Raw genomic sequence first — 12,723 nt, forward strand, 5'->3', positions numbered from 1 at the left:
GAGCTGAACTTTTGCACCCGGGCCCCTGAGCCTTTAGGTACGCCCCTGGCTGCACTCATGCCACACCACCCTCATGTCTATTTATAAGTGCAGTTGCCATGAGGAGGAACCGCAGGCACACACTGCAGGGGGTTGGCACGGCTAGGCAGCAGGGGGTTGGCACGGTGGCTCCCTGGAACACACCAGCTGTACATAAATGTATCCCATTGCAGTGCCCTGGACAGCAGAGCTAACGTCAGATTAAATGCAGGTGGGCTTCAGCCCACACTGCATGCCCCAACCTGATCGGGGTTTTTAATTCATAGACACAGGCAGGTACAACTCCCTATTGTGAAGTCCCTGTGGACCCACAGCATGGGTGGCTCCCTGGAACCCATCGGCGGTACATAAAAATATCCCATTGCAGTGCCCATCACAGCTGAGGTAATGTCATGTTAAATGCAGGTGGTCTTCGGCCCACACTGCATGCCCCAGTCAGACTGGGGTTCTTTAGAAGTAGACACATGCAGTTACAACTCCGTGTGGACCGACAGCATGGGTGGGTGCCAGGAACCCACCGGCGGTACATAAATATATCCCATTGCAGTGCCCAACACAGCTGATGTAACGTCAGCTTTAATGCAGGTGGGCAAAAAATTAATTGGATTGCACTGTAGGCGAGGGCCCCAAAAAATTGGTGTACCAACAGTACTAATGCACCTCAGAAAAATTGCCCATGCCCAACCAAAAGGGCAGGTGAAACCCATTAATCGCTTTGGTTAATGTGGCTTAATTTGTAACTAGGCCTGGAGGCAGCCCAGTTAAAATAAAAATTGGTTCAGGTGAAAGTTTCAACGCTTTAATGAGCATTGAAACGTATAAAAATTGTTTACAAAAATTATATGACTGAGCCTTGTGGGCCTAAGAAAAATTGCCCGTTCGGCGTGATTACGTCAGGTTTCAGGAGGAGGAGCAGGAGGAGGAGGATGAATATTATACACAGATTGATGAAGCTAAAAGGTCCACATTTTTGATGGTGATAGAGAACAATGCTTCCATCCGCGGGTGCAGCCTACGTATTGGTTAGGTATCGCTGCTGTCCGCTGGTGGAGAAGAGAAGTCTGGGGAAATCCAGGCTTTGTTCATCTTGATGACTGTAAGCCTGTCGGCACTGTCGGTTGACAGGCGGGTACGCTTATCCGTGATGATTCCCCCAGCCGCACTAAACACCCTCTCTGACAAGACGCTAGCCGCAGGACAAGCAAGCACCTCCAGGGCATACAGCGCGAGTTCAGGCCACGTGTCCTGCTTCGACACCCAGTAGTTGTAGGGGGCAGAGGCGTCACGGAGGACGGCCATGCGATCGGCTACGTACTCCCTCACCATCCTTTTACAGTGCTCCCGCTGACTCAGCCTTGACTGGGGAGCGGTGACACAGTCTTGCTGGGGAGCCAGAAAGCTGTCAAAGGCCTTAGAGAGTGTTCCCCTGCCTGTGCTGTACACGCTGCCTGATCTCTGCGCCTCCCCTGCTACCTGGCCCTCGGAACTGCGCCTTCGGCCACTAGCGCTGTCGGATGGGAATTTTACCATCAGTTTGTCCGCCAGGGTCCTGTGGTATAGCATCACTCTCGAACCCCTTTCCTCTTCGGGTATGAGAGTGGAAAGGTTCTCCTTATACCGTGGGTCGAGCAGTGTGTACACCCAGTAATCCGTAGTGGCCAGAATGCGTGTAACGCGAGGGTCACGAGAAAGGCATCCTAACATGAAGTCAGCCATGTGTGCCAGGGTACCTGTACGCAACACATGGCTGTCCTCACTAGGAAGATCACTTTCAGGATCCTCCTCCTCCTCAGGCCATACACGCTGAAAGGATGACAGGCAAGCAGCATGGGTACCCTCAGCAGTGGGCCAAGCTGTCTCTTCCCCCTCCTCCTCATCCTCCTCATGCTCCTCCTCCTCAACGCGCTGAGATATAGACAGGAGGGTGCTCTGACTATCCAGCGACATACTGTCTTCCCCCGCCTCTGTTTCCGAACGCAAAGCGTCTGCCTTTATGCTTTGCAGGGAACTTCTCAAGAGGCATAGCAGAGGAATGGTGACGCTAATGATTGCAGCATCGCCGCTCACCATCTGGGTAGACTCCTCAAAGTTTCCAAGGACCTGGCAGATGTCTGCCAACCAGGCCCATTCTTCTGTAAAGAATTGAGGAGGCTGACTCCCACTGCTCCGCCCATGTTGGAGTTGGTATTCTACTATAGCTCTACGCTGCTCATAGAGCCTGGCCAACATGTGGAGCGTAGAGTTCCACCGTGTGGGCACGTCGCACAGCAGTCGGTGCACTGGCAGATTAAACCGATGTTGCAGGGTGAGCAGGGTGGCAGCGTCCGTGTGGGACTTGCGGAAATGTGCGCAGAACCGGCGCACCTTTCCGAGCAGGTCTGACAAGCGTGGGTAGCTTTTCAGAAAGCGCTGAACCACCAAATTAAAGACGTGGGCCAGGCATGGCACGTGCGTGAGGCTGCCGAGTTGCAGAGCCGCCACCAGGTCACACACGACCATGCCCGGTTGGAGGCTCAGCGGCGCAAGCCAGCGGTCGGTCTGCTCTGTCAGACCCTGCAGCAGTTCGTGGGCCATGTGCCTCTTCTCTCCTAAGCTGAGTAGTTTCAGCACGGCCTGCTGACGCTTGCCCACCGCTGTGCTGCCGTGCCGCGCGACACCGACTGCTGGCGACGTGCTGCTGCTGACACATCTTGATTGCGAGACAGAGGTTGCGTTGGAGGAGGAGGAGGAGGGTGGTTTAGTGGAGGAAGCATACACCGCCGCAGATACCACCACCGAGCTGGGGCCCGCAATTCTGGGGGTGGGTAGGACGTGAGCGGTCCCAGGCTCTGACTCTGTCCCAGCCTCCACTAAATTCACCCAATGTGCCATCAGGGAGATATAGTGGCCCTGCCCGCCTGTGCTTGTCCACGTGTCCGTTGTTAAGTGGACCTTGGCAGTAACCGCGTTGGTGAGGGCGCGTACAATGTTGCGGAAGACGTGGTCGTGCAGGGCTGGGACGGCACATCGGGAAAAGTAGTGGCAACTGGGAACTGAGTAGCGCGGGGCCGCCGCCGCCGCCATCATACCTTTGAAAGCCTCCGTTTCCACAACCCTATACGGCAGCATCTCCAGGCTGATAAATTTGGCTATGTGCATGTTTAACGCTTGAGCGTGCGGGTGCGTGGCGGCGTACTTGCGCTTGCGCTCCAATACTTGCGTTAGCGACGGCTGGACAGTGCGCTGACAGACATTGGTGGATGGGGCCGAGCACAGCGGAGGTGAGGGTGTGGGTGCAGGCCAGGAGACGGTAGTGCCTGTGTCCTGAGAGGGGGGTTGGATCTCAGTGGCAGGTTGGGGCACAGGGGGAGAGGCAGCGGTGCAAACCGGAGGCGGTGAACGGCCTTCGTCCCACCTTGTGGGGTGCTTGGCCATCATATGTCTGCGCATGCTGGTGGTGGTGAGGCTGGTGGTGGTGGCTCCCCGGCTGATCTTGGCGCGACACAGGTTGCACACCACTGTTCGTCGGTCGTCTGCACTCTCAGTGAAAAACTGCCAGACCTTTGAGCACCTCGGCCTCTGCAGGGTGGCATGGCGCGAGGGGGCGCTTTGGGAAACAGTTGGTGGATTATTCGGTCTGGCCCTGCCTCTACCCCTGGCCACCGCACTGCCTCTTCCAACCTGCCCTGCTGCTGCCCTTGCCTCCCCCTCTGAAGACCTGTCCTCAGTAGGCGGAGCAAACCAGGGGGGTCAGTCACCTCATCGTCCTGCTGCTCTTCCTCCGAATCCTCTGTGCGCTCCCCTCTCGGACTTACTGCCCTTACTACTACCTCACTGATAGACAACTGTGTCTCACCGTCATCGTCCTCCTCACCCACTGAAAGCTCTTGAGACAGTTGCCGGAAGTCCCCAGCCTCATCCCCCGGACCCCGGGAACTTTCCAAAGGTTGGGCATCGGTCACGACAAACTCCTCCGGTGGGAGAGGAACCATTGCTGGCCATTCTGGGCAGGGGCCCGGGAACAGTTCCTGGGAGTCTGCCTGCTCCTCAGAATGTGTCATTGTAATGGAGTGAGGAGGCTGGGAGGAAGGAGGAGCAGCAGCCAGAGGATTCAGAGTTGCAGCAGTGGACGGCGCAGAACTCTGGGTGGTCGATAGATTGCTGGATGCATTTTCTGCCATCCACGACAGGACCTGCTCACACTGCTCATTTTCTAATAAAGGTCTACCGCGTGGACCCATTAATTGTGAGATGAATGTGGGGACGCCAGAAACGTGCCTCTCTCCTAATCCCGCAGCAGTCGGCTGCGATACACCTGGATCAGGAGCTCGGCCTGTGCCCACACCCTGACTTGGGCCTCCGCGTCCTCAGCCGCGTCCACATCCTCTAGGCCTACCCCTACCCCTCAGCATGGTGTATTACCAGTAGTGCAGAAACAGAACGCTGTAATTAAATGTGCCGCTTATTAGCCTGTGGTTGGAGGCTGACTTCGCTTACGGAACGCACAGCAGAGGCAGGAAAGAATTTTGCGCAAGCCTGCTGTAACACTTAGCTGGCTGCGTATGAATTAGGACAACTACCCCCAGCAGAGACCCAGTACACTTGTGGACAGGAATACAGCGGTGATGTAAGAGGCAACACAGAGGCAGAAAAGAATTTTGCGCAAGCCTGCTGTAACACTTAGCTGGCTGCATATAAATTAGGACAACTACCCCCAGCAGAGACCCAGTACACTTGTGGACAGGAATACAGCGGTGATGTAAGAGGCAACACAGAGGCAGAAAAGAATTTTGTGCAAGCCTGCTGTAACACTTAGCTGGCTGCGTATGAATGAGGACAACTACCCCCAGCAGAGACCCAGTACACTTGTGGACAGGAATACAGTGGTGATGTAAGAGGCAACACAGAGGCAGAAAAGAATTTTGCGCAAGCCTGCTGTAACACTTAGCTGGCTGCGTATGAATTAGGACAACTACCCCCAGCAGAGACCCAGTACACTTGTGGACAGGAATACAGGACGGTCACAGGCAGCCCAAATAGTTTTTTTTTCCCATAAGTTTTTGGAAAGGCCCACTGCCTATATACACTAAATATGTCTTCTGTCCCTGCCTCACCACTACTGGCCCTGGACAATGTAAAATTACTGCAGGACGCAATGCTCTGCACGGCCGATATACAAAAACAAAAATGTGCAACACTGCAAAAAGCAGCCTCCACACTACTGCACACGGTTAGATGTGGCCCTAAGAAGGACCGTTGGGGTTCTTGAAGCCTAAAATAACTCCTAACGCTCTCCCTATAGCAGCTCCGGCACCAGCAGCACTGTCCCTGAACTATGTCAGAATGCATCTGTGGCGAGCCGCGGGAGGGGCCGATTTATATACTCGGGTGACACCTGATCTCGCCAGCCACTCACTGCAGGGGGGTGGTATAGGGCTTGAACGTCGCAGGGGGAAGTTGTAATGCCTTCCCTGTCTTTCTATTGGCCAGAAAAGCGCGCTAACGTCTCAGAGATGAAAGTGAAAGTAACTCGAACATCGCGTTGTACTCATCTCGAGTAACAAGCATCTCGAACACGCTAATACTCGAACGAGTATCAAGCTCGGACAAGTACGTTCGCTCATCTCTACTTACAAACTGATATAGTGGGAAAAAGAATCCGACCCGTGATGGCTTACAATCTACAAGGGAGGAGACAGTAGGTGAGCAATAGCAATTAATGTGAATATATGTGCAAATTCACATTAAGGGCTCAGTCAGACAAGCGTTTTTTTAAAATGGCTCTATTAAAACCAATGCCTTCCGATGAACGTGGTCCCATGTACGTTTTTTAGAAACGCTTAAAATTCGCACGAGCAAAAAATAGAACATGTAAGTGCAAATTCACACGATTGTTTTCTGCACGTATACATGCGAGAAAAATGTGCTTGTCTGACTGAGCCCTTAGCATATTTTTCTTCAAAAACGAGCAAAAGTAGCTCATGCTGCATATTTTAAACAAGGTCGGAAAATAAAATCATATGTTACGGTAGTAGCTTTATAGATTTTATTTACCTCCGTATTATGGTCCACAAAACATGGACATTTGTCGGAAAGTACAGGGTACATGCACACGGGGCAAAAATTTGTCAGAAAATCGGACAGAAATAGGACACATTCATATGAATGATAGTCCGAGTAGAAAAAAATTGCAGCATGTCTTATACTTGACTGATTTTCAGACCAGAATAGCACATGTCAATGTGCCTTATTCACCACATCGAACAGGACATGGACAAGGTGTTCATTTTCTGTTCGATCCGAGTTGCGCCTGAGAATTTCAGGCGCAACTTTTTTATGGACCATATGCAGAGACGTAACTTGAAGCTCCTGGGCACCAATGCAAAACCTCTAACAGGGCCCCCAAGTATAATGCTTTAGTCATAGTACTGGGCTCCCTATATGGAGAAAAGAGGCCTTAGGGGCCCTAAGGCCTCATGTCCATGGGGAAAATCAGGCCCGCCGCGGATTCTCCATGCAGAATCCCATAGCGCGTCCCTCCTTTCCTGTGGGCATGAGGCTGAAAATAAGATTAAACTCACCTGTCCGGACGCTGCGGATCTTTCCTTCATCGCGGCTGGATCTTCTTTCTTCGGCCCGGCGGATGTGCTCAGCACGCCGGCAGCGTGCCGCGTGCATGCGCCGGGCACTCCATTTTTTTTAACTCCTGCTCTCCCGCGCTACCGCGCCGGAGAGCAGAATTTCAGGTACGGGTGTTCCGTGGATCCGGACAGCTTCCATAGGCCTCAATAGAAGCCTGCGGGAGCCATCCCCGTGGGAGACCCGCACCAAAATGGAGCATGCCGCGGGTGTTTTACCTCAGACGCAATCCGCGCCTGAAGAGAAAATGACATCCGCAGGTATTTAACTACCTGCGGGTGTCCAATGCATCCCTATGGGGCGCAGATCACGCTGCGGGAAAAACACTGCGGATTTTAAACGGACGCTGCGGATCTTTCCTTCGTCGTGGATGGATCTTCTTTCTTCGGCCCGGCGGATGTGCTCGGCACGCCAGCAGCGTGCCGCGTGCATGTGCCGGGCACTCCATTTTTTTTTAACTCCTGCTCTCCCGCGCTACCGCGCCGGAGAGCAAAATTTCAGGTACGGGTGTTCGGTGGATCCGGAGAGCTTCCATAGGCCTCAATAGAAGCCTGCGGGAGCCATCCCCGTGGGAGACCCGCACCAAAATGGAGCATGCCGCAGGTGTTTTCCCTCAGACGCAATCCGCGCCTGAAGAGAAAATGACATCCGCAGGTATTTAACTACCTGCGGGTGTCCAATGCATCCCTATGGGGCGCAGATCACGCTGCGGGAAAAACACTGCGGATTTTAAATCTTATTTTAGCCGTGGACATGAGGCCTTAGGCTCCTGGTCCCAGGTGCAGCAACATTACCTGCATCCCCTACAGTTACGCCAGTGCCCATATGCATGTACCCTTAAGTAAAAATATTTAAGCTCAGGGTAGCCGCTAATGATTAGTAATAATTATTTCTATGCCAAAGGTGTCCATAGTCTTAAAAGCTAAGCCTATATACAGACATATTTTAAAATTTGCTATCATTAGTCACTCAACTAGTAGTCTCTGTAAGTACAAGCCAAATACAGAAGAGAGCTTAAAATGGTAGATTTATCGTTATTTTAGCTCACATTTCCTTTAGAATTCATTATATATGGCCAGTTACAGACAAGCGTATTGTAACACATTCATAATCCCGATCCATAACACGGACATGTTTTAGATGACATTACAGCTGTATGTCATCAGTATTTGATCTGTTCCATATTTGTCCAATAGAAAAATAATACCAATATGAAAGCAAAAAGAGAAAAGTAGATAATGCTTCATTAAAAAAAAAAAAAAAAAAAAAGCCGTGAAAAATATGGCCATGTGAACAGATACATAGATTTACATTAGCTCCTTATTGTGGTCGAAAAATTATAGGCCGAATAAGGAGTTAAAATACGCTCATCTGAAGGCTGGTCTGAAACATAATTGCAAGATCCATACTGCTCATTTATTTAGAAAACAGACTTTCATAAAAGTTAGAAAGCTTTAAGCAATAAAGCCATATAAATTATTCAATGTTTAATGTGCATCATTGCATGTTTAACATACCCTAATCTATAAATCTCCTTCTTTGAAGGCATGTACCTACCTTTCAAGTATTACTTACAAATCTGTAGCAGTATCATGTTAGCGCTATAATTAAGTTCTAATGAGACTTTTCTGCAGTGATAGTGAAGGAGTGCAGGAAAAAGACAATGATACAATTCAACTAGTGATGTTTCTATTATGGGCAATAAAAGTTATGTGTTCACCCACTAGATTCAGTTTCTTTTCGCTTCCCGACACTAAAGGGAAAAAAAACTATAAATACAAATTAGTTGCTTGGGAATAAAGCCAGCCCTAAGAGGAGGAAGCAAATTCCCCAGAACAGAAAAAAATATCCAGAATAATGAACAGCTTGGGCTGACCATATCCTAAGGAGTAGAAGATTAATGTGCAAAGTCCTCTCAATAATGTGAAATAAATCTCAGTGCAATGCTATAATGAAGGAATCAATAGGATTATGAGGTTAAACCAAAGTAAACCTGAGTGACAGATGCAAAATAAATTATATTTTTTGGACATGCTGAGGTTAAATGAAACATAATAAATAAGAGAAGTGAACAGCACAAAGCACAAGGATGTCAGCGCTAACAGGCAAATCTGTATTATCTTTTCTGCTCAACTCAAATACCTTTCTATTTTTAAGAAAACTGTTAGACACTTGTTATCTGACTTTTTTTGGCAAATGCATTTTGTTATAACACTGACTGATTTATGTGCGTAAATATCCTCAGTCACATAGGTACAAGTAGGAAGTTTTTGCATCCTGCATTAATCACGTTGTTATCTTGATCCTCATCAATGAATTAACATAGTAAGGGTGCATTCACATGGGCAAGAGCAAGTTGTGTTTGACATTCTCAGGCGCAACAGTATCTGTCTGCTATGCAATGTGCAGGAGGCCACACATCTGCATGTTCTATTCTCGTGAGAGACTCACACGAAAAAAATGCATGCTGCCGTTTTTCTATATTGTAGCATCACTGCATGAGAAGTATCACCTATGTAAGTACATGCATTGCAAGTAATGGGTTGCTTTTTTGTGCAAGTTTTGTGCGTCTCACAACATACCAAACAACCATGATTTATTCGCCCAAGTGAATGCACCCTAACATAGTGTGTAAAGCTGAAAATGATATATGTTTGTCCAGTTCAGCCTATTATCCTGCAATGGTGATCCACAGGAAGACAAAAAACCCTAATGAGGTAGAAGCCAATTTTCCTCATTTTAGGGAAAAAAATTCCTTCCTGACTTCAAATCTGGCCGTCAGAATAATCCTCTATGTCGGTGTAGATTCCTTTTTTCCTCTAGACGTAGAGGATGCCCCCTTTTTACAGTCACAGTCCTGGGTATAACCAGATGATGGGAGAGATCTCTGTATTGTCCCCTGATATATTTATACATAGTTATTAGGTCGCCCCTCAGCCATCTAAACTAAATAACCCCAAATTATAACCCCAAAGATGTATTTCCAAATAAATAGTCCCCATTTGCCAAAGAAATGTTCGGTTTGTTTCTACTTGCTCCCCTCTTTCTTCACTAGGATTTTACTTGGTCTATCAGGTTTTCAGTGGTGGTCAGCAAGGATGGAAGCCAGTGCTGCAACAGGCATTGTTTAGCCACCAGCAAGACAGTACAAAGCGAGTGAGGTAGAACTTTTATCATAACTCCTGTTACCAGCATCTGCCTCCTCACTCTAATGATAGACATACAATTAGAGGGAAAATGGAGCACCATTCTCCTGAAGCTGGAAATCAAATCCCGACCTAGGTCCAGAAGAGCTGAACTTTCCCAAATACCATGATAGAAATCATTGACCGAAATCAGACTCCAACTTGTAGTCCAAATGAAGATTAAAGGCTCAGATTCCATCCACCATATACCTAACAAGGCATGAAATAATATAACCATATATATTAGGTGAATTTATTCCCCCTTCCCCTAGTTATGATAATGCACACAAAACGCTCGCCACTCCATAAAAATTGGCGTCCGATTACCAGACAACTCTGCTTCAATAGGGTCCCCTGTATTAAAAAAATAAACTGAAGTATACTTACCCTTCCGCCACCACAATCCAGTGCTGCAGCGCCACTCTGGTCCCAGCAGTTGTTGTGCCAGATGATGTCACAGGACGTCAGGTGACCGCTGCAGGTAACGAGAGGTTGAATCATCACCGCTGATTCTCCTCTCGTTCTCCTGGACTCTAGTGGCGGTCGAGGAGTATACCCACCAACCTGCTGCCCAACAGTTTAGAAAGTATTTTTACATCTAAATTCAATAAAGGGATTTGTTGGTAGGATAAACATTTGAATGACAGATACTCAACCCAAAAGCTAAAATAAAACATAAAGCACAAAGTAACAGCATGTAGGTGGTCATATTCATATGTTGTAGACTTCCTTTTATTTTAGTATACCTCAAGGCCAGTTTCCCCCCCCGTCACTGTGATTTGGTAGGTATTAACTATTAAATCCCCATCAAATAAGCATCTAACCTGTCAGGTCAAATCTCTCAGTAGAAACTTAGAAGGGTAATCATGTACCCAGACACTCAGTGGATCAAAGAGTCATTAGTCATTATTGCTCATGGCAGTCTTAGGACTCCTTCCCTTAGGGAAATTTGCTAATTCAGCTAATTTACATGCGCACAAAAAACACACCAATTAAAACCAATGGTTTCCTATAGAAACGTTCGGATTAAAGAATTTTAGCTGCGCAAAACAGACGCACCTAAAAAGATAACTCATGAGTGACTGAAATGCACGCAACTCAAATTCGCTGCTGCGTGAAAACATAGGACCTGACCTATCTTTGGTGCACGATGCGCAGGAGTGTCCATAGACTCCTATGGGAGACTATGCAGGCTGGCCAGCAAATGTAGAATGAGGGATTCCCCTGTAGCAGGGAGAGAAGGGTTTTCCTGCCAGACGTATTTACACTGACTGTAATTATGCCTTTTAGCCCTTAAACAACCCATTAGCGGCAAAGGTTAATGGGTAGTTTAAGGGCTAAAAGCCATGACAGTCATTCTAATTATGTCCTGCAGGGGAACCCTTCTCTTCCCACTACAGGGGAATTCCCATAGACAGCAGCTGGGGCTACACTAGCCCCTCCCTGTCTCTCCCTACTATCAGGGAATCCCTCGGAGAACCCCTCTAGCCCTGCCCTCTATCTCTCACCGCTATGGGGGTATCCCTCGGGGGTTCCCTCTAGCCCCACTGAGATGAAGGGAGTCCCTGTAGTGGGGAAAGAGAGGCTTCCCTGCCGGGGAGAATAAGGAAATGCCCAGCAGCATGATGACGGGGTTCTCATGCAGGGTAGAATAAGGAAATGCCCAGCAGCGCAATTCTGGGGTTCCCCTGCTTGGGACAATAAGGATATTCCCAGCAGCAGGGCAATCTCTTATTCTCACCTGCAGGGGAACTGTGGCATCACGCTGCAGGGGAACCTCTCTCTCCCCACAGTGGGAATATCCCTCCAGCCACGTTGAGATGAAGGTAAGCCACCATGGAAAAAAGATATCAAAGCCACTTCAAACCCAACCTGATGGGCGACTTCTGTTGGTTTCTGCAGCGGTCAACAACAGATACTCACAAGCACAAAGCAAGTGCCTTATGTACTTTTTAACAGTGTATGTGCATTGCGTAAAGCCTCAAGTGAACCTTTGTTAATGTGAACAAGTTTTTGTAATCTCTCAGGTTTGAAGTATAATTTAGTTATGTACAGTGTCTGTATAACGAACATAAAATCAGTTTCTTGTGTCCATATGAATAGCCAATGGCACAGTGTATAACTTTGGAACCTGACGTTTTAGGCAAAATTGAGTACAGATTTGGACTCTACATACCCGGTTTAGAATAGAACACATAAAATACCCCAAGAAGCAGACATTTTTTTTCCTGTGATCCAGTGTGATTGTTATGTTTAAAAGCACCCTTAGTCTTTGCCAGTCACATTTTCCTGCGTATGGTTCCTGGTAGATGAAAGCGAGAGCAACACCTTTTTTCCAATAGTCCTGTGGATTGTCCGGAATCTTCAAAGAAGGTGTCAGTTTCATCCAGATCATGAAAGTCCATGAAAATCCCATAAGTAAGCCTGAGCCTGAGAATCATTAGATAGGTCAGCTGCAATTTAATATCTATGATGGTTTACTAGGCCCTGCCAGAGGCAGGATCTAATAGGTAACTGTAATAAACTAATACACTGCAATACTAAAGTATTCTCAATTCTGTAAATACTGAGACATTGCAGTTCATTGTAGAAACAACTGTACCTAATGAAGTTCAAGTCCCCTATTGAAATTGAAGTAAAAATTGCTAATTCAACATGTTATTTATACCGCACAGTGAACACTATAAAATAAAACCAAAAAAGTAATGCCAGAATTGCAGTTTTAGGTTTAAACAAAAAGTAATCAAAATATCATACATTCCAAAAAATGGTATCAATCAAAATTACAGCTCATCTCACATAAACACCCCTTACACAGCTCTGTGAAAAATAGAAAAATAAAATGTATTCAATTTTTTTTCTAAGTCTTTTAAGCATTCAA

This window comes from Eleutherodactylus coqui, chromosome 1 (genome assembly GCF_035609145.1).
Source record: "Eleutherodactylus coqui strain aEleCoq1 chromosome 1, aEleCoq1.hap1, whole genome shotgun sequence".
Taxonomy (NCBI): Eukaryota; Metazoa; Chordata; class Amphibia; order Anura; family Eleutherodactylidae; genus Eleutherodactylus; species Eleutherodactylus coqui.